Source organism: Bos indicus, chromosome 18 (genome assembly GCF_029378745.1).
Source record: "Bos indicus isolate NIAB-ARS_2022 breed Sahiwal x Tharparkar chromosome 18, NIAB-ARS_B.indTharparkar_mat_pri_1.0, whole genome shotgun sequence".
In the NCBI taxonomy this organism is placed as follows: Eukaryota; Metazoa; Chordata; class Mammalia; order Artiodactyla; family Bovidae; genus Bos; species Bos indicus.
This window is the reverse complement of record NC_091777.1, coordinates 4,193,925-4,215,640: the sequence shown is the minus strand read 5'-3', so window position 1 is coordinate 4,215,640 and position 21,716 is coordinate 4,193,925. Positions and strand designations below refer to the sequence as shown.

At 37.5% G+C, this 21,716-nt stretch overlaps 1 protein-coding gene across 2 annotated transcripts in view; it reads right to left on the bottom strand.

The window, feature by feature from the left end:
* The window catches only part of CNTNAP4 (contactin associated protein family member 4), a 286,323-nt gene that overhangs the window by 133,754 nt on the left and 130,853 nt on the right, over nucleotides 1-21,716 (bottom strand). The window lies entirely within an intron of this gene.

Sequence of the window (21,716 nt, the reverse complement as noted above, 5' to 3'; positions counted from 1 at the left end):
AGCCGGATACACGCATTAAAAACTGTTGTTACATGTCATTTTTATTCAATAAAAAAATAATAAAGTAAAAGCATCTCTATTTAAAAATTGTTAAGGGAAAATGGAATCAATAATAATTTGGAAAGACGTGAAATTAGACTGACAGACTCTAGAATCTGAAGCTATAAAGACCATAGGAATGCTGCTGAGCTAGTACCATCAAATTGCAAATGAGGAAATTAAATGTCAAAATGGCAAGAAAAAAAAAACCCTCTGGTGTTTGCAAAACTATTATATGGTAAGACCAAGAGCAGTGTTCCTTTCACAATATCAGGATGCATCTACCTAACACCTGCAAAACCCACACTTAAACAGCTTTTATTTTCTCCTACATGACATATGGTAAAGCTGCATATGTGAAAAAGTTAGGATGAGACAGAAACTGTTCTCAATAATTGATATTTAACTTTAAAATTTTTTATTTCTTCTTTTCTGTGTCCTCTTCCAGCTCTTCTTCCCCTTCCACCTTCCTGTTCTCCTTCTCTTCCCCTCCTCCTCCTCCTTTTTTTGTTTAACTGTAACAATCAAGACATGCAACAAAATAAGGGATCTTATTATGATCTACTCAGCCACGTGGTAGGTCCCCTTACCATGACTCGATCCACAAATGAGGTCACCCTCATGTAGACCATACCAGACTAAGCAAATATTTCAGTAACACCAATACCCAGGGAATCTATCCATTTTCCTCCTTTTCTTTCTACTTCACAAATAAGCATTTACCAAAATATTTTCTAACACAGTAAAAATAATAATAATAATAAAGTTGGGTTTTTCATAAAGAAAGAAAGTGAAGTGAAGTAGCTCAGTCGTGTCCAACTCTTTGCGACCCCGTGGACTGTAGCCTACCAGGCTCTTCCCTCCATGGGATTCTCCAGGCAAGAGTACTAGAGTGGGTTGCCATTTCCTTCTCCAGGGGATCTTCCCAACCCAGGGATCAAACCCAGGTCTCCCACATTGCAGGCAGACACTTTAAGGGTTTTTCATAGTCAAATTAATTTGATTTGATTCCCCTTATCCCTCAATGCCCCAATACCTCATACACCCAATTTTCAGGCTCACACAAAATAAGCAGTTCTGTGACAGTGTCTTCAAATTATATCCCAAATCGGGGCATCTCCCTTCATCTCAGCTATGACCACCCAGTTCAACAAAGCAGTATTTCACCAGAACTACTTCAATGGCCTCCTCCTTATCTTTTCAGCCTTCTCTTTCCCATGCCCATGCCCAACCATATCCCTAATCTCATTCCCTCTGAGCAGTCAGTATGATTTTTAAAGGTAAAATAAATTATGTTACCCCCACTGCTTCCTTTACCACTTAGAACAAAATCCGAATTCCTTATCAGACATTAGCACCATCTTTGGCAACCTCGTCCATAACGCTTGAAGCACAGGGAGCCTCTGTGTGAAAACCAAGTTCAGCTCCCCTGAGCGCCTTTGCCACCGGCTGTTCACTCCCCTCTGAAAGTTCTTCCCTTATGATCTTGGCACAACCAGCTCCTCTTGGCATCTCAGGCTTTGTTCTAAAGAGAGCCACCGAAGACGGGCCCTTTCTGATCCCCCAGGTTCTGAAGGAGTGTACCTGGCACCCTGGCATCTTATTACCTTTCTGTTTTATTTTCTTCATATTACTCATTATTTGGGGATCTTTTTTGATTATTTGTTTATCTTCCACCCCCACCCCTCCATCACCCAGAAGATAAGCTCTATTAAGCATGGACTTTTACTGACCTTCCTTCTGCAGTACCTAGAACATGGCTGGGCTCAAAGTGGTTCTCAACAAAATATCTGTTGGATGTGCATGTTTGGGTAACACTGGGCTTAAAAACAAACCAAAGTTCAACAAGTTTCTCAACTATAGTATCTCTCTGAACACGTCAAATGAGAAGGTACAAATGAGCACTGTATCTCCTGAGGGAGCGACAGTTATGCAGCATGCTTGAAATCTGTTAGCCCCATATTCTTGGCTAGTATTTCCCAGAACATAAACAGGAGAACATCATTTAATCCCATCGATATTTGGACTCTAATAACCAGACACTTCTAGAATGTTCCATCTATTCCACGAGTCGAGGACCTAGTATAAAAGGTCAACTGTGTCACACTACCTAATATCCATCCTCACTTCATATTTAGCACACCAGGATCTCCTTTTCTGTCAAAACCACTCACATTTGCCTGAAAATGTCCATTTATTCTGACCTTTTCCTTAGAAGGGCTGATGAAGGGCAGTTTTATTTTAGACAGTATTTCCCAAACCTGAATGACATATTAAACGTCCCAGTGCTCAGACTGGGCATTGTTGTACGCATGTGCGTGCGTGTCTGATTCTTTACAGGCTCTCCAAGTCAGGGTAGTGTGTCTCCAAGGTTGAGGACCACGTTTATAGATATTCAATCCTAATCAGACTTTCTTATACTTCTGATTCTGTTTTCCTGGGTACGGCTGGCAGGTTAATACAATACCTAATTATGATTTCTTGCAGGGAACAGCTGGATGATGAATTAGATAGCCCTCCAAAATATCTCGCATTTTTCCAAAATTAATCTAAGTTCACAGATTGAGATAGATGGCACTGTGATGATCTCAGCATTTAATGGGATTGGGAGAAAAGATGCAGGTGACAGTGGCTATGGGTAGGTAAATGGAAAGAGGACATCTGTAAGTGGAAGATTTTCACAGTTTATGTGATCAATTTATGAGCTATTTGAATTTTGAGAACATAAAGAAGAAATGCAAATTACTTAGTTTGTCTAAGTTATAAAAACATCTGGGCACATTCAAAATTTTAAGCGATTATTTCTTACAAGGGATAAGGGAAATTTTGAGGTGGGGAATATGAGATTTTAATTTAGTACAGTTTATTCATTTATAAACTTTTTAACTAGCATGTACTAATTTTACAGTAATTAGCAAAATAAAGTAACACATACATGTCAGTGTGTACAATGACAGAACAGGCAAAAATATCACTTAGTAATGCTTTGGGTACCTTTAATAATATTCTAATATCAATAACCTTGGGAAAACATGCACCATTACTACTAATTAAATATATTTAACTGAACAATAATATTTGCATTTTTTGCTCCCCGTGTTGATAACTTAAAACATAAGATAACAAAGATTCTGTTGTGGAATTCAATAATCTAACAGGAATTTTTGTATAATGTCTATGACTGAGACAGGGAATTAAAGCCATGTTGCTTTATAAATGAAAAGTCCAATGCATACTAATATTCCTAATGTAATTCCATTGCCTAAGAGACTTTCCTCAATTTGCTATAAGATTTTTTCATATCATTATAATTCACAAAGGAATGCATGAATTTAAACGTCTCATTCTCTTTTGAAAAAATAATTTTATTATGAGAATGTGTATGTCCTCCCTCATACTACAGATTCTGAACTTGAGCATGGGTCCACATGACCTGAGGCACTGTCATGCATCACATCTGCGGGAGGGGCTTTAGAGTCTGCATTTCAATGCAGGTCAGACTGACTTGTGCTTTTGGTCTTTGGCCTGCTCCTTGAACATTCTTCAGGCTTGTGGATAAATCGTGCTCTTTTCCCCTTGCTATTTCATCTCAAAATTTTTCAGAGAGAGAAAAGGTTTTAGCAGAAGAGTTCACTAGGGTTAACTTCCAAAAGCAGGAATAAGTAAGTAACAAATGTCTGTTGTGCTATCAGTCGGACTGTCTTCAACATGAAAGGTTGTGTCTCAACATCAGACACAGCAGAAATATATATTATGTAGTTTTAATACTTGCCTCAAGGCTGTGAAGTATTTTTCTGCCCACCATAAAACTGAGGATAACAAAAATTATAGAGGTTATGTGCCTAGAACCACACAGCTAGAAAGTGACAGGGTAAGGATTTAATTCCATACTTCTCTGAATCAAAAGCCCATAATTTAGCTAAGCATCAAAAGGCCTCACTCTTACAGGACATGAAAACACCAACCAACCCTAGAGGAAACCTGATATTTTATCTGAGGGTTTTTTTCCATTTTTCTCATAATTTATATTTAACATCTTAGACACATTTGAAATTAATGCAACTTAGATTATTACTGGCTGGAACATATCTCTTCCAGTTGATTTTACAGACAATAGGATTGTTCCATTAACTACGTTTTCTCGAAATTAAAAGACAAATGTTCAATTATCAATAGGATACTTTCATATAAATGGTAACCTCCTAGTAGATGCATAATATAAAAGAATATGCCATCAGATCATCAAATATATGAAATATCTAAAAGTAAAATTAAGGTGATGTGTCTTATGTGATAAAAATCAAAAGCCTTAATTATATTTTTCTTCAATACTTGATGATTTTCAAACTCAATGAGGTGTTCATAGATGGGTTTAGAAATGTATTCTAACCAAGATAATTTATTGAGTTAATGAATTAAAGTTTCTCACAGGATTTTAAGCATTTTCATAGTGATTCTAAAGTTTATGAAGAAGTGTAATAGCATTAATTTCTTTTGCAAATAGTAATTGAGCAATTCATCTATGAAAGCCAAGATGCATAAAGGAAGATAGCCATATGGCAGTTCATAAGGGGCTCCAAAACATGGCTGTAATAAATCAGAAACACGGGAGCAGTTACCTGCTGTTTTCCAGCAGATTTGTAACTACACATAGAATCGTCCAGCTCCCACCAAAATAAATAGTAACGTGAGTAGAAATTCAATACAACAAACAGGCAAACAGTAAAATCCTCTGACCTCCCTTATTCGTGTGACTTACATATGACCTTTTTTCCAAGTACAATTCATTTTGACACAGTCAGCTAATAGATAGACACTAAATATATCACAGCAACATGCTGTCTAATGGAAATCAGCTCTTTATTTTATGATGTTGGTTATAAATCTTTACTAAGTATGCCTCCCATGAGATCAGGTCTAGAAAAATGTAAAAGAAAAAGCAAAGAAAAATAAGAACTATCAAAAAATGGGCAATATGCTAACATAAACCCAGATAAGATTAACATTTAAACATATTAATATGCTGCATAAGACACTGCAACTGTATCCAACAGAAGTTGATTCTATCTTGAGTGTGAATGGAATTTGTTTAACGTAATAGAAGATCAGCAAGGGAGTATAGCAGTCAAATCAGAAAGTTAAGTTTTGTTCTGAATATACAATAACACTCAATTTTCAAAATAAAAGGGTATCAAATTTTATTAATATTAAATCAGTTTCTATTATCTCTCTCAGAAAATATTCAATAGCTTTAAAATATTTATTTTGAGGGATACCAAATTATTAACAATAGTCCACTGAGGAACCGCAAACCAGCCATTATATTAGAATCTGTGGATGCACAAAGCTGTAACATACACTGGTTAGGCCCTTTCAGCACAGAAGGGTTCAAATTCTCAAGACAGAAATATCAAAGGGAAAGAGAGAAAAAGTACATGAAAGATGCATTCTTCACTGTAGTCCATAACTATTGTTCCTGTTCACTTGCTCAGTCATGTCCGACTCTTTGCAACCCCACGCACTGCAGCACGCCAGGCCTCCCTGTCCATCACCAACTCCCAGAGCTTGCTCAAACCCATGTCCATCAAATTGGTGATGCCATCAAACCATCTCATCCTCTGTTGTCCCCTTCTTCTCCTGCCCTCAATCTTTCCCAACATCAGGGTCTTTTCCACTGAGTCAGCTCTTCACATCAGGTGGCTAAAGTATCAGAGCTTCAGCTTCAGCATCAGTCCTTCCAATGAATATTCAGGGTTGATTTTCTTTAGGATGGACTGGTTTGATCTCCTTGCTGTCCAAGGGACCCACAAGAGTCTTCTCCAACAACACAGTTCTAAAGCATTCTTTATAGTCCAACTCTTACATCCATACATGACTACTGGAAAAATCATAACTTTGACTACACAGACCTTTGTCAGCAAAGTAATGTCTGTTTTTTAATATGCTGTCTAGGTCTGTTAGAGCTTTTCTTCCAAGGAGCAAGTGTCTTTTAATTTCATGGCTTCAGTCACCATCTGCTGTGGTTTTTGAGCCCAAGTAAATAGTCTGTCACTGTTTCCATTGTTTGCCCATCTATTTGCCATGGAGTGTTGGGACTAGATACCATGGTCTCAACTACTGTTGAGATATAGTAACAAATTGTTATGTGGCTGATATATGGACATAAATTTATATTAGGGTAATACATGGATAATTTTGTGGAAGATTAAAATTTGATTGAGATGCAAAATAACTTTTAACTAAAACCTAACTATATTAAGGTAATGGTAGATTAGGAGATTCTGAACAACTCCCCTGCTAAAAGCTGTACAAAATGAGAAACAGGAACTGAAGATCTAAAAGACAATAAAATATTAAATGTCCAAGATTTGGGAGAAGAGCAGCCAAAGAGACCAGCCCTACCTTTGGGACCCTTGTTTTCCTCTTTAGCTGACCTAAGGATTTCTAAAGAGAAGAAACTGAGCAGACCTTTGGACAACTTCACAGAGTTAAAGATAAAAATTTAGTTCTAGAGCCCTCAAGGGCATGAATATCCCATAAGCTTCCATGCGGTTCGTGTCAAAACTTTGAGAGTCTACAGCTAAGAATAAATGGTAAGATGGAGAGAGACAACTCCCCACAGGGATGAAAATTCAGCTTCCCATTTTCTCCACCTGTGAGATTACATGACGGTCAGAGAGGCCTCATGCTCCTTGCTGCCTGCAGAAGCAACTGTAATTATACTCTGTAGGAAGATATCCTTCTAAATCTCAAATTATCTGTTCAATTCTTCATATATAATGTCCTACACACAATAGAAAGCAATAAAACATCAGCAAAAATTGTTCTTAAAGGAAATTTATAGTCTTGAACATGCACACAGGTTAGTGAATAGGAAAGGCATCAGCTATGTTATTTAAAGAACTGGGAAACCATTACTCTACAGAACAAGAAAGTGGGGCAAGCCGAAAATCAATGTTTTCTGAGAGCCATCAGAAATTTGAGATTACATGCACTGAGTTGTGTCCCTCCTAAAGCATGTAGGGTGAAGCCCTAACCACTTCCATGGTGACAGTATTGGGAGGTGGGAATTTTGGGAGGTAATTAGGTTTAGAGGAAGTCATGAGGGTTGGGGACCCCATGATTGGGTTAGCATCCTTACAAGATGAGGAAGACAGACCAGAGCTTCCTTTCACTTTGCCAGGTGAAGACACAGTAAGAAGGCTGATGTCTGCAAACCATGAAGGCTCCTCACAAGGAACTAAGTCAGCCAGCACCTTAATCCTAGACTTCCTAACCTCCAGAACTGTGAGAAATAAATGCCTGTTTTTTGAGCCATCCAGCCTATAGCATTTTGTTATAGCAGCTTGAGCTGACTAATACACACGGCAAACTACACCTCTGAGATCCAGAGAGAGAAGGCAGAAATCTGTCTATCTGCCGGTGCCATAAACTGATAGGGGCTCCCATGGTAATCTTGATGAATTGATAGAGGCTGAGCGTGGACTAGCATGAGAATGAGAAACTCTTGAGGCCTTGTCACAGAGCATAGATAGTTTCCTGGAGGGAAAGCCCACAGTAATGCTCTGTGACAATCAGGAAAAAAAAAAAAATTCTTCTTGGCTCTAGCAAGGAGGGGTAAGGGTAATCACTGCTACACTCAGAGTGATCTACCATCCAGGGGAAAATCTGCCAGAGCCTATTCCCTGATGGCTCAGTGAATAAAGGATCCACCTGCAGTGCAGCAGACATGGGTTCGATCCCTGGGTCAGGAAGATGCCCTAAAGAAGGAAACGGCAACCCACTCTGGTATTCTTACCTGGAAAATCTCTTGGACAGAGGAGCCCGGCAGGCTGTACAGTCTATGGGGTGGCAAGGAGTCAGACGCAACTAAGCACACAGCCTCCCCAGGACCTCTAGAAACACTAGTGAAGGCCACAGTTTTAAGACAAAGGCACTGACATTTAATCACAATATTGGAGAACATTCTTATTCTCTCTCATCATACCACCAATGCCAACAGGACTCCAGTATAATAATACTGGATAACAACTGAGAAAAATGTGAAACCCAGACCACCTCTGAAGAGGATGCTGAAGTCAAAGGAGAGGCAAAAACAAGGGTACTAGATGGATTTGAAGTCTCTGACACCTATAGCGTGTATGCTGCTGCTGCTGCTAAGTCGCTTCAGTCGTGTCCGACTCTGTGCGACCCCATAGACGGCAGCCCACCAGGCTCCCCCGTCCCTGGGATTCTCCAGGCAAGAACACTGGAGTGGGTTGCCATTTCCTTCTCCAATGCATGAAAGTGAAAAGTCAAAGTGAAGTCGCTCAGTCGTGTCCGACTCTTAGCGACCCCATGGACTGCAGCCTACCAGGCTCCTCCGTCCGTGGGATTTGCCAGGCAAGAGTACTGGAGTAGGGTGCCATTGCCTTCTCCATATAGCATGTATAGAAAACATTAAATACAGCCCAATTTCTAGCCAGATTAATATAAACTCTCAAAGACCTATTTATCTCAGTTCCCATGACTAGACACAAAATGTCCAAATTTCAACAAAAAGTTGCAAGACAGGCAACCAGCAAGACAATCATCAAAACTTAATGACAATCACCATCAGGTTCACATATCTTACAGATGTTTGAATTATCAGACTAGAAATTTTTTAAAAATTATAATGAATATGGGAAGGACTCTAATGGAAAAAGTGGACAACATGCAAGAACACCTGGGTAATATCAGCAGAGACATGAAAATCTAAGAAAGAACGAAGGATTCCAAAATATTTAGAAATCAAAAACACTGTAACAGAAATGAAGAGTATCTTTAATGGGTACATTGATACATTCAACATAGCCAAAAAAGAATCAGTGAGCTTGAAGATAAGAAAATACAAACTTGCCAAATTGAATTGCAAAGAGGAAAAAAAAAAGTGGAAGGGAATATCCAATAACCATAGGATAACTGTAAAAGTTGTAATGTATCCAAAAATGGAATAAAGAAGGTGAGTCGAGAGAATGGAGCTGAAAAAATATTTGAAATGATAATGGCCAATGAATTTCTAAAATTAATGACAGACACAAGGTCCAAGAAGTTCAAAGAATAATAAGCAGGTTAGAAATCCAAATAAAAACTATATTTAGTCATACACATTCCAACTGCAGAAAAGCAAAACTAAAGAGAACATTTTGAAAGAAGCCAGAGGAATACCTTACCTTTGGAAGAACAAGAATAAGGACTACATTGGACATCAGAAATTATATCAGAAATCATACAAGCAAGTAGAGAGTGGAGTGAAACATTTAAGGTGTTGAAAGAAGTGAAAATAATCTTAGAATCCTATAGCCAGAGAAACTATCCTTCAACACCAAATGAGAAATAAAGATTTTCTCAGACAAAAGCTGATGATGTTCACCACTAGTAGATCCGCTCTGAAAGAAATATTTAAAAGAAGTTCTTCAGACAAAGGAAATGATATATGTCAGAAACCTCGATCTATGTAAAGAGAGGAAGAGTATTTGTGAAAGAATAAAAAAAGGTAAGATAAATTTATTTTTCTTATTCTTGTTTAAAGAAACAACGTGTGCTAAGTTGCTTCAGTTGTGTCCGACTCTTTGCGACCCCATGGACTGTAGCCTGCCTGGCTCCTCTGTCCATGGAATTCTCTAGGCAAGAATACTGGAGTGGGTTGCCATGCCCTTCTCCAGAGGATCTTCCTAACCCAGGGATCAGACCCACGTCGCTTATGTCTCCTGCATTGGCAGGTGGGTTCTTTACCACTAGCACAACCTAGGAAGCCCCAAAGAAACAACAGGAAGAGATAAAACAGAATCCTACAAAATGCTCAATTAAATTCAAATAAGGCATTTAAAAGAAGGACAAGAAAAAGAAAAGAGGGGAACAAAAAACATAAGACAGGGCTTCCCTGGTGGCTGTGGAAAAGAATCTACCTGCCAATGCAGGAGACACGGGTTCGATCCCTGATGGGGGAAGATTGCACACGTCGCAGAGCAATAGGCCTGTGTGCCCAGCGACTGGACCTGCAGCTATTGAGTGTATTACTGTGTCCCGACTACTGAGGCCCATGCGCCTGGAGCCCATGCTCCGCAGCAAGGGGGCCACTGCCGTGAGGGGCCTGTGCCCTGCAGCCAGGGAGCGGTCCTGGCTCACAGCAAAGACCCCACACAGCCAAAAATAAAACAAAAACACAGTACAAAAACAACAAAGAGAAAACAGCTGCAAATGTGATAGACAATATTAATCCAAATATATCAATAAGCACTTTAAAAGTGGATCTAAATATGCTGCTTAAATCACAGAGATCTTTAGAGCCGTATAAAGGATGACCAGATCCAACTATTTGCTATCTATAAGAAATTTATTTTAAATGAAAGATTAAAACTGATTAAAAGTAAAGAGATGGAGAAAGATAAGCCATGTTAATCTCAAAAATTCATAAATAGCAAGATTAAAACCACCAGATCAATAAAACAGTAATCACGAAGAGTTTATTGTACATGTTAAGAACAGTTTAGAACTGGACGCTTGCAACCTCAAAACTAATATGAAGCTCAGAAGCAAAATGTTACAGAATGGCTTACGAAGTGAAAAAATGAGGAAGCGGTTTAACCTTTACGGTGATTGGTTATTACAATGAGGGTTTCTAGAGGGCAGGGGATTGCTCAAAAGTGATTATTTAATACCATGTTAAGGAAGATGACTTAAGTTTCTTTGATGATTATCAGAGGCATTTACAAGAAGTAAACTAAGTTAAGTTTTGCTTATGCACATGAAGTAGGCTAGATTTAGTTTCGCTTATATGGCTTAAATGGTTTTGTCTCCTCAGGGAATTTTCAAGTTTGATGTTCAGTTTATATTTTACTTTTTACAGTGATGCTAAATCTAAATAAACCTAGGATAGCTATATTAATTTCAGACAAAGCAGACTTCAGAAAAAGGAAGATTATTATAGATAAGTCGGCACACCTCACAATGACAAAAATATCAATTTTCCAAGGTGGCTTAACATTCCTCTCAGCATATGGACCTAACAGCAGAGCCCCAGCACACAAGGCACACACTGACGGGACAATCAGGAGAGACAGGCAAATCCATTATAACAGCTGGACTAATTGATACGTCAAGGAGGGAGAAAAGCAGCAAGAATGTAAAAGACCCGTGTCACTGTTAATCAACTGGATCTAACTGACATTTTAGGCTCTTCCAGCCAACAGCAGCAGAAACAGTCCTCTCCAGTTCATGAAGCATGCATGGGCCCTCACAAATTTAAAAGAATACAAATCATACAAAGTATGCTCTCAAATCACAATAGAATTCAACTATTAATCAGTAACAGAAAGATAGCTAGAAAGTCACAAAATGTTTGAAAATAACCCGAGTTGAAGTAGAAATCCCAAGTCAAATTTTTAAAAACTGATGTAAGTGAAAATACAATTTATGAAAATTTGTGGGGAACAGCAGCATTTTTAGCATTAAATGTATGTATTAGAAACAATAAAGATCTAAATAAATAAGTTTCTATCTTAGGGAACTAAAGGATATAGAGCAACTTAAGTCTAAAGAAGAAAAGAAGTAATAAAAATATACACCACAAGTTATTGCAATAGAAAACAGAATGCGTTAGAGAAAATCAACAAAACCAAAAGCTGGTTCTTTGAAAAGTTTGCTAAAATTGATAAATCTCTAGTCATGCTGTCCAAATAAAAAAGATCAAGAAGACCCAAATTATCAATATCACAAGTGGAATAGAAGTCACTGCTGTCGAGCACATGGACATCAAAAGAAGGAAGGAGAAGATTAATGAGCTGAGGATGAATGCAGACACCAGGAAGAATACAGTAAGTTAAAACCAAGGATGAAACAGGAAGTAGATACTAAAAATAAGGCTTCAAAGGACATCTATTTAATTTTTGAAGTATAAGATCATGGCATCTGGTCCCATCACTTCATGGGAAATAGATGGGGAACCAGTAGAAACAGTGTCAGACTTTATTTTGGGGGGCTCCAAAATCACTGCAGATGGTGACTGCAGCCATGAAATTAAAAGACGCTTACTCCTTGGAAGGAAAGTTGTGACTAACCTAGACAGCATATTCAAAAGCAGAGACATTACTTTGCCAACAAAGGTCCGTCTACTCAAGGCTATGGTTTTTCCAGTGGTCATGTATGGATGTGAGAGTTGGACTGTGAAGAAGGCTGAGCACCGAAGAATTGATGCTTTTGAAGTGTGGTGTTGGAGAAGACTCTTGAGAGTCCCTTGGACTGCAAGGAGATCCAAGCAGTCCATTCTGAAGGAGATCAGCCCTGGGATTTCTTTGGAAGGAAATGATGCTGAAGCTGAAACTCCAGTACTTTGGCCACCTCATGCGAAGAGTTGACTCATTGGAAAGACTGATGCGGGGAGGGATTGGGGGGAGGAGGAGAAGGGGACGACAGAGGATGAGATGGCTGGATGGCATCACTGACTCGATGGACGTGAGTTTGAGTGAACTCCGGGAGTTGGTGATGGACAGGGAGGCCTGGCGTGCTGCGATTCATGGGGTCGCACAGAGTCGGACGCGACTGAGCGACTGGACTGATAGTTGATTTACAACATTGTGCCCATCTTTGCTATGCAGCAAAGTGACTCAGTTATACGCATATGTATACTTTTATTATATTCTTTTCCAGTATGGTTTATCACGGGATATTGAGGACAGTTCCCTGTGCTATTCAGCAGAACCTGTTGCTATCCATTCTAAATGGAACAGTTTGCATTTACCAACTCAAACTCCCAGTTCACCCATCACCCTTCCCCCTCCTCCTTGCAAACCACAAGTCTGTTCTGTATCAGTCTGTCTGTGTTATAGATACGTTCATTTGTGCCACAGTTTAGATTCTACATATAAAGGATATTATATGGTATTTGTCTTAAGGTTTTGAAGGAGATTTAGATGAAAAAAAAAAAAAAAAACCCACTAGCTAGACCGATCAAGGAAAAGAGACACAACCAATATCCGGAATGCAAAATAGCATTTTACCATCCTACACACATGAGAATGATAATAAGAGAATATCTGGAATAATTTTATGCCAATAATTTTAAAGATTAAATAGACATATTCCAAACTGTAATTTACCAAAGCAGGTGAGAAACAGGGAAATCTGAGTTGCCTATATATAGGCAAAACTAAATCTACAATTTAAAAATGTTCCCACACAGAAAACTTCAGTCCCTTTTGTTTTCCCTAATGAATTATTCTCAATATTTGAGGATATAACAACACAAGCATCATATAAGCACTTCAAAAAAGTAGAAAAACAGAATTGTTTCCAGTTTGTTTCGTGAGGCCAGCGTAACTGTGATATCAAAATCTGAGGGAAAAAACTTGTAAGGAAGAAGACAAAAGCCAATCTTATTAAAATACAGATCCCACAATCCTTAAAAGAAACTTGCAATATTATATTAGGATATAAAAATAAAGAAAAGATATAATAGGTCAAAATGCAATCAAGTTTATTCCAAGAATATAAGGAGTGCTTAACATTTAAAAACTCTTCAATGTAATTAATCAAGTTGAAGAAAATATAGTCTTCTAGATAAATGCAGAAATAGTCTTTGATTAAATTCAACAATTAAACAAGATTAAAACCTTTAGCCAAGTACAGAATATCTACAAGTTTTACAGTCAGCATCACAAATAGGACAAGATTCTGAGAGCTGTTTAAGAGTTTGGGTCCCAGGCAAGCATGTTGTCTACAGACCCATCAATTCAACCTGTAGTGAATATTCTAATTAGTACAGTGAAAGTGAAAGTCGCTCAGTTGTCTCTGACTCTTTGTGATCCTATGGACTGTAGCCTGCCAGGCTCCTCTGTCCATAGAATTCGCCATATTGGAGTGGGTAGCCATTCCCTTCTCCAGGGGATCTTCCCCACTCAGGGGTCAAACGCAGGTCTCCCGCATTGCAGGCGGATTCTTCACCATCTGAGCCACCAGGGAAGCTCAAGAATACTAGAGTGGGTAGCCTACCCCTTCTCCAGAGGATCTTCTGACCCAGAAATCAAACCAGGGTCTCCTGCATTAGAGGCAGATTCTTTACCAGCTGAGCTACCAGGGAAGCCTAATTAGTACAATAAGGTAACAAAAATATTTAACAGGTAATAAGGATTGGAAAGGAAAAAATAAAACTGCTGTTATTCATAGGCTGCATGATTGTGTATGTGTATATATATATATATATATTTTTTTTTTACTGCATATAGAGAGTTTAGCAAATCCACTGGATAAAAGTCTGTATATAAATATGAACTGAAGTTACACATCTGTTAAAAGAGCTAAAATCCAGGACACTGACAACACTAAATATTGGAAAGGATGTGGAACAACAAGAACGCTCACACATTCTTAGTAGAAACACAAACAGACAGGAATCACCAAGATATTCATGAAGAAAAACAAAGTCAAAGGATTTTCTTTACTGAATGTGAAGTCTTAACAATGTGATCCAAAAAAAGAGAGAGAGAGACAATGTCATATTGGCAGAGAGGTACTCAGACAGAACAATGGAACAGAATACAGACTGAACATATATGCACAGTACATTTTGAAAATGTTTGCAATGCAGAGCATTAAAAAAAAGAAACAAACAACTTCTTTTAAGTGCATAGTGCCAGGCCAATCGAATATCAACTCTGGGGGAAAAAAGAAGAAAAAATGTAATGGAAGATGGGTTGATTACTACTTGAAATCATAGGCAGAATTCCAGTAAGAATGTAGGCCTATATGGGAAAAACAAAACAGTAAAGCTACCAGAAGACGGCACAGCTGACTTCACAACTTCACATCTTCACAACTTCACATCTCCACAACTCTGAGGAACACAAATACTTCTCAAACGCGATGCCAAAGGCACAAACCATAGAGGAAAGACGACAAACGCACATCTATTGAGTTTAAGAATCTCTGATCATTTAAAGATGTTAAAACAGTGAAAAGAGAAGCCACAGAACAAGAGAAGCGATTTTCCAGTGTATTAGTAACCAGAATATACAGAGGGCTACAAAGCGCTAAGGAAAAGAGGAATAAAGGAAATATCTAAACGGCTAACAAATCCATTCAACAGTGTCCAGCCTCATTAGTCATGGAAGTACTGCAAATTAAAACCAGTGTGAGAATTCTACACTTCAAGTAGGTTGGCCAGAATTGAGGGAAACATTAAAAAGTGAAAATAAAATAAAACTGACTATATCAAGTGTTGTCGAGAATGTCGAGCAAATGGAATTTTCACACACTACTGCTGAGTGTAATTAGCACAATCTCCATAAAAAAGCCTTTCACATGTTACACTAAGTTCTAACTAAAGTTCAACCTATCCTTATTTGAGGCACCAGCAATACCACTCTGAAGAAAGCACCCTACTGCAAAGCAGACATTGTGTACCAAAAGACACGCACATGCCTCAAGTATCCTCAGAAGAGTCCCAAAACACAACTCACATACTATTTGTAGAATGGATAAACAAATTTAGACACAGCCAGATAATGAAATGTTGTAACGCAATGAAAATTAATCAGTTACACCCATATGCCACAGCATGGTGTTTAACAAGCATAATGTTAACCCAAGAAGCCAAGAGAGAAAAATATACACATTTCACGATCCCTTTTGTACACAGTTCAAAACTGGCATTAGTAGTCATGACAGTGAATAGCTTGCGAGAAGAGGGAGGTGGTAGCGATCAGGAAAGGATGAACGAGGTGTCTGAGATCTGGTAACATTCTTACTGCTGATGTGTGTCCTCCGTCAGGTCACGTCTGACTCTGCAACCCCACGGACTATAGCCCACCAGGCTCCTCTGTCCATAGGATTTTCCAGGCAAGCATACTGGAGCGGGTTGCTATTATCTCCTCCGGGAGGGATCTTTCTGACCCAGGGATCAAATCTGCATCTCCTGCGTTGGCAGGTGGATTCTTTACCACTGAGCCACCTGGGAAGTCCTGTAATGTTTTTGGCCTAGGTAATATTTAGATAACTGCATTCACTTTTTGATCACTCATGAGCTGCATACATAATGCCTTTCGCCTTTTACTGGATGTGTGTTGTACTTCAACATAAAAATAAATGAAAATAATCTTGGAAACTATGGAAAAGAAATATGCCCTTAATGCTTTAAGAGATAGTTCAGTGAACACAATTGAGATTAAAATTTGCATATATTTATCTAAAAGCAAAAAAAAAAAAGATTTTAAAGAATACCTCATTAAAATTGTATTTTTCACTCTTGTGCTTTTCTATATAGATCATTAAGAACCCCATGAGAAGTACCTTTCAACTTCAAATTTTAGATATCATATGATTTATCATGCATTATACCATAATGAGTCCCATTAGCATCTTTCCTTTACTATTAATATTACAAAGAATAATGGCATTCCTATGACCATTATCATTAAAAAAACTATTATTCAGTGATAAAACTATTGAGTTATCTATTAGAGATATTATAAAATTTAAAGTAAAATATTCCTCACTTACCTCTATATTCTATTAATGTTTTCATACAGACTTTCTAATATGTTGATTAATCTTCAGAGTACTTTAAAACGGCATTTATTTATTAAATGAATCGCTAATAGTTCTCTCAGTTAGAAACATATTTGTGTTTTAGAAAGATACAAAATAATCAACCAGTCTTTTAGGCAGAATACAATAAAATATCTACCTATTATATTTAATTTGAGAAGCTGAAATGTTTAATCAGCTCTTACTGTTCAATCAGTTCTTATTGCTTCTTATAGTTTTAGAGTCAATGGATTTCATTTCGGCCTCTGAAGCCATTCCTTATTTAATACATATTAATTACATTATATTATTATTATATATTATAATAATGTGCATTAATTTACATTGTGATGTAAATTAAATACTATATACTTTAACTGGTGAACACTGTATCTTCACTTAGATCATAACCTAAACCTTCATAGAAGCTTGTCACTCAGAAGCTGTGTAGTTTTCTGAGGTCTTAGCCGGGTACAAAGATATTATAATGGATTCTAAAGTCTTCTTTTTAAAGTCGGTGCCAATTTGATATTTAACCAAGTATTTTTAGAACACAGAGATGAAACTACAATTCAGTATTATTTGGGGTAGTTTGACCTTCAGATTCTGTATAATTTGGTCACACAATTAAAGTTTCATTACACAGAAAGTCAAGGGAGAGACTACTTTACTTAGCAATAATGTAATCAGGGAGCAAAAACCTGCAGACTTTCCTATCCTATTCTTCACCAAAGAGACAAACTCACCAGTCCTCTGGGAACAGAGGGTGAATAAATGCATACAGTAGACACTGGGTTAGAGGGACTAGCGCAAAAGTGTTTTATTGCAATCAATAATAACACCTGCCTACTTGTATTGCCTTTTGAAACTCTGCCAGATGTGACAAAATAACAAAACCAACCAGTAAATGGCTCATATACCCATGGGTACCTTGATATAGATAAATTTAACAAAGAATGCAGAAAACTTGAACACCTTAATGCATGTGCTCCGTTTTTATTGCTAGGGTATCTGAGATTTGGAAATAAATCTTTACTTAACATAAAGATGACAAAAATTCATTTATTTCATGTTCAAATATCTCTTTAATCTTTGTAGGCAACTTTTTAAAGCCTCAATAATCATCATTCCAACACCAACTGAAACATTACCAGTGTATTCACCCCCTCTTCATAGAGCAAAACTAAAGATGTCCATCTAACACCTTTGATCAGGAGACTTCACTTAGTTTGCCCTGGTGAAACAAGACTATTGTGGCTCTTAATAGATAGGGACCTATCCCTTAATAGCTGGAGAAACTTCCATGAACTATATTCCTAAACTTCAGTTTCTTCATCTATAAATTGGGAAGGGAAATAATTACTCTCAAAGTTTGAAGTATGAATCATTAATAAGTAAAATATAGAAATTAGTATCTGCCTGGCTCATTACAAGTTCTGTGGAAGTGCAGCTGTGGTTGGTGAGTGGCGGAGCCATCCAGTCCTCGCAGATGGCACACTGGCCCTGACTGAATAGCATTATTTGGGCTTAATATCTGAGTCTCCCAGCCAAACAGCCCAAAGAGAAACAGCGACTCTTTTAAATGTCCTTTGATCAAAGTGACAGTTCCATTTAGGAAACAAAGTATTCAGATGAACACTTATTTGAATGTAGTTGACAATATTTTTAACTTCAAGGCAAAAATTATCAAGAAAATGCTTCTCAGAAAAGTATTTATTTACTCAAATAAAAATAGTTTTCATTTCTTGAATGCAGAGTTTTATTTCTTTTAAAACTCAACTACCTTTGAATGTAAATTTTGGGAATTATATTTCTGTCAGTGTAATTATAGCATCACACAGCAATAAGAGGTTCTTAAATGCCCATATTACTTTTGTTTCAAAGCAACTGAGATTAGTTGATGAACATTTGAAAAATATTTCAACAGTACGCAATAAATCTAAAACAGAAACTTTTATAGATACCTATATGCATGCTTGAAATCTATTTATAAAGTAGACTGCATATGATTTTAATGATATTCCTTTTTTTTTTTTTTTTTGGAAAGTCACTCAGTTATGTCCAACTCTTTGCAAGTCCATGGAACTCTCTAGGCCAGAATACTGGAGTGGGTAGCCTTTCTCTTCTGCAGGAGATCTTCAATCAAACCCAGGTCTCCCACACTGCAGGCTGATTCTTTACCAGTTGAGCCACAAAGGAAGCACAAGAATACTGGAGACGGTAACCTATCCCTTCTCCAGCAGATCTTCCCGACCCAGGAATCAAACCAGGGTCTCCTGCAGTGCAGGCAGATTCTTCACCAAATGTGTTCTCAGGGAAACCCAAGGATATTCTATAGACTTTAAAATTTTACTTATTTGAATTTTAAGATAATACATTGTTTCTAATGTATGAAACAACCATAGTATTCCTTAAGGAACCAGGTAAAACGCCTCCTTGCTCTCTGTAGATAAAGAAATTTAAATGAATGAATCAGAGGGCAACCTCTCCTAGAATTCTGATGACACAGTATCAGGGTTTATTACTTTATAGTTAAATAATATTTATCTCAACATGATATATAGTGTAGAGACTACTGTTCTATACGTTCAAATTTTCCCTGAATTCTCCCAGAACAGTCATGAATTCTTAGGCCACGATTAGGAATAAAGGGATGACAGACACAGTGACCTATCCGGGCCGTGTCCTCAGCTCAGGTATTAAAACCACGGTTCTATCAGGAGAGGAATAAACCTTTGCTCTGAACACGGCTCCTCCAGCAGTGCCTCAGGGACTCGGATCCCTGCCGAGTGCCGGTACTGCACAGAGTACACGTGCAGAGAACAGGCTCCAGCAACAACAGTCTTTATATGAACTTTATTTCTTACTAGAATCAGGTCTTAGAAAAGTTACAGTCTTTATTTGTATGCTGGGAATGATAAAATGCATTTTTCCAGTTAACTACCAACTAGATATTTGAAGACCAACTAGATATTCGATAATGTAAATGAATTACTGCTATTTTTTTAGGTTCTGTTTTAAGAAAGGCTTTTTGCCTGTTAGAGATTCACACTGAAATAGTTAAGGATGAAAGGCTAAGATGTTGGTGTTTGCTTTGAAATACCAAAACAGGAGCAATATATGGGGGAGATGGATGGGATAGGATTAGCCATAATTTGATGGTTTGGGAATGTGTACAAAGGTGTTCATTTTGCTTTTCTTTTTATTTGTGTATAGGAACATATGTGGGCAGTGATTGTCGTGCAGATTAAACAAATTAATGTGTGTAAGAAGCTGAGTATATTTATAAGCTTATATTTTCTTTTATAATATTCTTCTTACTGTAAGTATACATTTTGAAAGTTACCTATTGACAGGCAAGAAACATTTATTTTAATTTATCTAGTCAACTTAAAAGCTCTCATCGCACCACACACACCAAAAAACTGGTTTATTTAGTAATCAAGATTGACTATATCTGATAAAATGATCCGTTTCTATATTATACTCTTTAGTTATGGAAAAAGGTGTAACCCAGGGACCATTTACATGCTATGCATAATGTTTCCAAAATAAGTTATTTAGGCACTGATGATACTGAAAGGTGCAATTCTCCATTTTATTTTGCTCAGCAAATGACCACAGAGAAGGAGTGATCACTACCATAGTGTGGTTTATGAAGGTCTCTAGAATGTGACATAATGTTACCTTTTATAACATTATGGGTACGTGCTCATAGAGAATGACACTGAAGAAAATGCAGGTCTTCTGAGAAGAAGCTCATTAGCACGTGCGTTCAGGCAATCTACTAATTCTGTATCATTTTCTATTCAGAATTCAAGAAATGAAATCATCTCCTTATTTGAAACACATGCTTTAACATACATTTATCATAAAGTCTTCACCACAGTATCATCACCATATGTTCTGAAGTATCAAAACACAAGTGTTTATATACAGTATTCCACAGTTGGGGGCTTCCCAGGTGGCTCAGCAGTAAAGAATCCACCGGCCAACGCAGGAGACTCAGGTTCCATCCCTGGGTCGGGAAGATCCCCTGGAGAAGAAAATGGCAACCCACTCCAGTGCTCTTGCCTGGGAAATGCCATGGACAGAGGAGCCTGATGGGCTACAGTCCACGGGGTGGCAAAACAGACGGGCACAACTGAGCGACCAAACAACAGCAACAGCTGTGCAAGTCTTAGACTCAGCCTTAAATTTCTAACATGTCTATTTACTGTGATAAGTGATTTCACACATTCATTTAATGCTTATAAAAATATTGACGGAGCCTTATACATAGACACCATGTATTGAACAATTTAAAATGATTAATCAATCGTGCCAAACATCCATGTATACTGGGAGATTCTAACTTAGCCCCTTGGTTAACCTTTCTCTGAGCTGTTTTGCTTCAGAAGTAGGATGATGTTATTTAAAGAAAGTGCACTGGAGAAGGGAATCTTGTTTGGGTTCTTCCAAAGGTTAGATCTAAAGCATATTCTTAAACATACAGCCTTGGCTGACTCCTTCATCTCCAACACAGTATTAATGCCCAGAAGGTCCAAAATCACAGCACTGCTTGAAAACAGTATTACTAAAGATGTTTGTTCTCTATGGAGCTGTGTAAATATGACGTATTGTTAAGCACATTGACTTACACTATCTTAGTGTGAGCATGTCTAAATCCACTGGATTAAAATAATTTGTAATTTATACTACACGCTTTTGAAGATACTGAATTACTTTCAAGTCCAGAGCACTAAAATATAATTACCCTGGCACATGCACTTGAGGGAATATTATGAAGCAATTAAAATGGTGATTTTGCAGACTATTGAAAAATTAGCATGCTCTCTTTTTTACTTAAGTATGATACATGACTGTGTGAGCAGCATAATTATAAGTTAATTCAAAGTTAAGCATAATAAGAAAAGAATAAAGATGATACATTAAAGTTTCAATAGTGGTTTCTTAAGGGACAAACTTACAGATTTCTTTTTTTAACCTCTTCCATTTGGCAATTTTTAGTGATGTGATTATAATACTTACAATAGAAAGATAAACAAAAAGAAAGAAGAAAAATACATTATTCTTTTTTTTTTTTTTTTAATCCACTGTTAGTCTCGTGCCTTTTTCCAAATCCCCTTGTCCTG